Here is a 4,609-nt window from a genome sequence, read left to right as displayed (position 1 = left end):
TATGTCTACAGCTGACAGCTAACAAACCACAACTTCTCTTAAATACTGGTAATTCTCAGACTTGAGAGTGAGTCAGACTGATCAAATCACACCTAGTTTTTTCATTGACTCAAAGTTATACCGGGAAGCTGTCTTCCAGTCCAAGAGTTGGAGGACCAACTTTTTATTGAGATGACCACGACACCAAATTTAATCAGCTATAAATGGCATTTATCAGTAAATAAATGTTATTCTGAGCATCTGTTACATGCGAGGCACCTTGCAAAAATAGTAAGTCATGGGTGAGTGAACACGGATGGGGGCTCTGTGTTTACAGAGCTCCCAGGCCTTCCTGTGCAACAAACCGTGTGATGTTTCTGATGTGCAGTCAAATAGGTTAGACAATATTTGTCCCATGCGTCTCTCTAGACACATCTCCATGGGTACCCACTGTGGGGCTGGAAGATGGAAGACTTGAGGCCTAGATCTCAAAAGACCCTTTTCTTTTTCTCTTCTCTAGCCAGAGGAAGGGACCCTTCAGACTCAGGAAACAGCCTTCCAGAAGAAGCAAAGCCACTTTCCTGCGGAGAGAGTGGAAGCACCTCAAGAAACAGTCTAACTGGGCAGATCATCTGGTCCCAGTCATAAGCAACAAAGTGGAAATGATTGGCAGAATGCTGCAAGTGTGAATTCTTTATAAGCCGCCAACTTCCTCAAATAAGCACTAGAAAGCTGTCAGTTTCCTGTAACAATCCAAAGTAATTTCTTTCTCTTTTAAAACAAACATGCCCCATAGTGACTTATATTCTCGATTGTGTCACCAACTTACTGAACCGAACTTGGATCTGCTTGCCCAATGAGCAGCCAAGCCAATCTACTGATACCAGGTTGTGGTGAAGGAAAGTACAGCATTTATTGCAGGGCACCAAGCAAGGAAAACAGGCAGCTCATGCTCAAAAGACCCGAACTCCCCTTTGGCTTTCAGGGAAGGGTTTTAAAGGCAACATCTGGGGTGAGGGTCGCAGGATGTGTGATCAGCTCGTGGACTTTCTTTTGATTGGTTGGTGGGGAGGTAACAGAGTGATGTGGCAGGAACCTTAAGCATCAGTCCTCTGGTTCCACGTGCTTATGGTCAGCATCCTCCACCTGGGTTGGTGTGGGGGGGTCTTAGTTCCTGCAGAACAACTCAAAAATGTGTCAGATTGTTGGGTACATCCCTTGAGGAGGACCTAGGACTCTGTTTTATTGCTCAACTATTGTTTAAGCTACCATTACTTTTCTTGCTTGACTGCTTTTCCTTTGTTTCTGAATTCCCTCACTTCTCTAATTAGTAAGTGCTTGAGTCTGCTCTTTGGAACACAGGCAAGGCCTGAGAGACTAAAGCCTTTTTCTCTACAAAGAAGAAACAGGCAACACAGAGGGGCTTTTGTACCCAGGGAGGAATCACAGGGTCCTGCTAGGTTTCAATCTCCACTTTTTTTTTTTTTAAATAAATTTATTTATTTAATTTATTTATTTTTGGCTGTGTTGGGTCTTCATTGCTGGACGCGGGCTTTCTCTAGTTGTGGCAAGCGGGGGCTACTCTCCGTTGTGGTGCACGGGCTTCTCATTGCGGTGGCTTCTCTTGTTGCGGAGCACGGGCTCTAGGCACGCAGGCTTCAGTAGTTGTGGCACGTGGGCTCAGCAGTTGTGGCTCGTGGGCTCTAGAGTGCAGGCTCAGTAGTTGTGGCACATGGGCTTAGTTGCTCCTCAGCATGTGGGATCTTCCCGGACCAGGGCTCGAACCTGTGTCCCCTGCATTGGCAAGCGGATTCTTAACCACTGCGCCACCAAGGGCCCTCCCCTTTTCTTGATATGCCTCAGTCCTGAGGGGAACAGGGGCTGGACAAGAAAGGGAATAAGGTTTTGTTTATTTATTTATTTTTGGCTGCATGCGGGCTTTCTCTAGTTGTGGTGAGCGGGGGCTACTCTTCGTTGCGCTGCGCGGGTTTCTCATTGCAGTGGCTTCTCTTGTTGCGGAGCACGGGCTCTAGGCACGTGGGCTTCAGTAGTTGTGGTTTGCGGGCTCTAGAGCGCAGGCTCAGTAGTTGTGGTGCACGGGCTTAGTTGCTCCGTGGCATGTGGGATCCTCCCGGACCAGGGCTCAAACCTGTGTCCCCTGCATTGGCAGGTGGATTCCTAACCACTGCACCACCAGGGAAGTCCCAAGAAAGGGAATAAGGTTTTGGATAGAGAGGATAATCATAAACTCAAGTAGGAGAACTCAGATTTAGGGGGACTCAGTCCCATTAACTAAAGCAAAAACGCAAAGCAGCGCTATTTCAGAAAATCCATTCCTTCACTATTGGTCGTGATGAAAGAGCTCATCAGGCTCTGTACTTGGGGGGTACTTCTCGTGAGGCAGTGAGCCTGCTGGATCCCTACCACACCCAGGCTCCCTTCAGTTGCCCGGAGGGGGAGAGTGGGTGATCACTACGGAGGCGGCAGGCGGGTTCGTCGCCTCCACCGCACCACCGGTCATCTGGCACAAGACGTTTGATCAAGGTGAACCGATCTGCATCTAGGATGTGGTCAAGAGTCATATGACTTGGCCTGGGTGTCCCAACCTACTCATTGCTCATCTTTTGTTTTCTAGAACTCAAAAAAATATTTCCCCTGATTTCTAGCTGTAATTTTAGGTGTCTTAACTTCTTTGTACTGTTTACTAATGATGAAAAACGAAAGTCCTTGAAGATTAGATATCTCGAATAAATTTTGATTGCAAAGCATTTCTAACATAATACACCCTCAGAAAATGTCTTACACATTCTTAAGTGAGTGATAAGATGCCCTTCGTCTTTGTTTGTTTGTTTTTGTTTTTTTAAGTGCGGTTGGGTAGGGAAGGAGAGGCAGAAATGTCTCCAAGGAAAATGAACTGGCTGCACCACATAACTTGGCCTCTGCTTTGGAATGCCAAGATTTGGTTGATACAATTTTGTGTAGCTCCATTCGCCACACGCACAGCATTTGACAAGGCACCTTTGGAAGGAAGTCAGTGAGTCCCCAGACTTCAAAATTTACAAACAAGAGCTACTTTCCCATCTTGTCAAAGGCTTTGCTCAAATAAACCCAAACTGAACAAAGAACAGTTGCTCTCTTCATTTTTTCCTAACTGTATATTTGCAAATATCCCATCAGCTATACAGAGCTAAAGATTCAAAATCTCTTTATCTTCTGAACCCAAGACTGATCTTATTTATCAATTGATTGATTTGATAGCATTGTGAAAGATTATGGCCATTATGTTAATCATCTTTCTTGAGAGATGCCAGGAGCACACCTCCCTTTATTGGTCAGGGGTGTGTGCCTTAATACATGCTAAACTATCATCTGAGACCTTCAAAACTGCGAAAAGTTGAAATTATGCCTGAAATCACACATGAAAAAAAATGTTTAGGAGCTCATGCAATGGACTTAGCATACTGTTCAAAACTGGGTACCCTCACCTCCTGAGCAGAACGACGGGGACAAATCAAAAGCCTTCCAATCCTCCATTTCCTTTTCTGGAAAGGGGATGTCTCATGTAGCTGTTGGGAGGGTGCATTGTGTTACCACATGTACACTGTTTAGCACAGTGCCTGGCACAGGGTAAGTGGAGGATAAATTTTCACAACTGTTATTGTTACCACTTTGATACTGCAAAAAATTTGCAGTCAGGTCCAGGAGCTTTGTCATCTTTTCGTTGTGTCCACTGATGTGGGAAGCTGACCATCTACTGCAGTTCTTCTTTCCAAATAAGAAATATATATCAAGAGGGCTCGTGCACAACTCAATCAGAATGACTCTAAGTGTGGTCGTCGGGAACAGAACACTGGGTTCTTGACTTCTAGTTCAGTTTTCTTTCTACTGCTCTCCAAGAGAAAATGTATAGCTCAGCTCATTGTTTAGGAGATTTCATCCTCTACTTTGCAGAGGAATTTATTTTAGGACAATTCAATGAAATCTTTGGGAGGATTAATAACTCTACAAAAATAAACTCAGATCATCAGGCAATTCGATAATAAGTTTCTTCTTCTTCCTCAAAAAGATGAAATTAGTAACATTCCATTTCCTTTAATTTTTTTCAGATGTTGCTTAGATCTAAAAATGCTTCCTATAGCTAACTGTGGGCCATATACTGCATTTGAGAATTCAGTGCTGTCACACTGATAGTGTGGTTTTGAACACATTTTTTTCTTCATAAGAAATATGGCAAAAATAGGCTCTTAGAATTTTGTTTGTTTCCAAGAGAATTATAATAGCTTAGGCAATAATGCTTTCATATATATGAGTCACATCAAACTATGTTGTATAGTTCATCATTTATTTATGGAATGAGAGTCAATTGTTCTGGAAACAACAGAGTATTTTAAATAGGCAGAATGTGTTTGATGATTGTAAAATAAATTGTTAAAGTTTAGGACAATCTTGGTCCATACTCATTAGAATAGTATTCATGAGCAAATGAACTCTTTCTAGTATTTCAGGTTGTGCAGTTCTAAACCATGTTTCAAGTATTTAAGTATAGTCATCTCTCATTATTTGGTGTCATATGTTCTATTAAGTTGCTGCAAACACTGAATTCGTGAATACCGAACAATTGCTTGCAGAG

This window comes from Lipotes vexillifer, unplaced genomic scaffold (genome assembly GCF_000442215.2).
Source record: "Lipotes vexillifer unplaced genomic scaffold, Lipotes_vexillifer_v1.1 scaffold429, whole genome shotgun sequence".
NCBI classification, from domain to species: Eukaryota; Metazoa; Chordata; class Mammalia; order Artiodactyla; family Lipotidae; genus Lipotes; species Lipotes vexillifer.
This window is presented reverse-complemented; position numbering follows the sequence as displayed.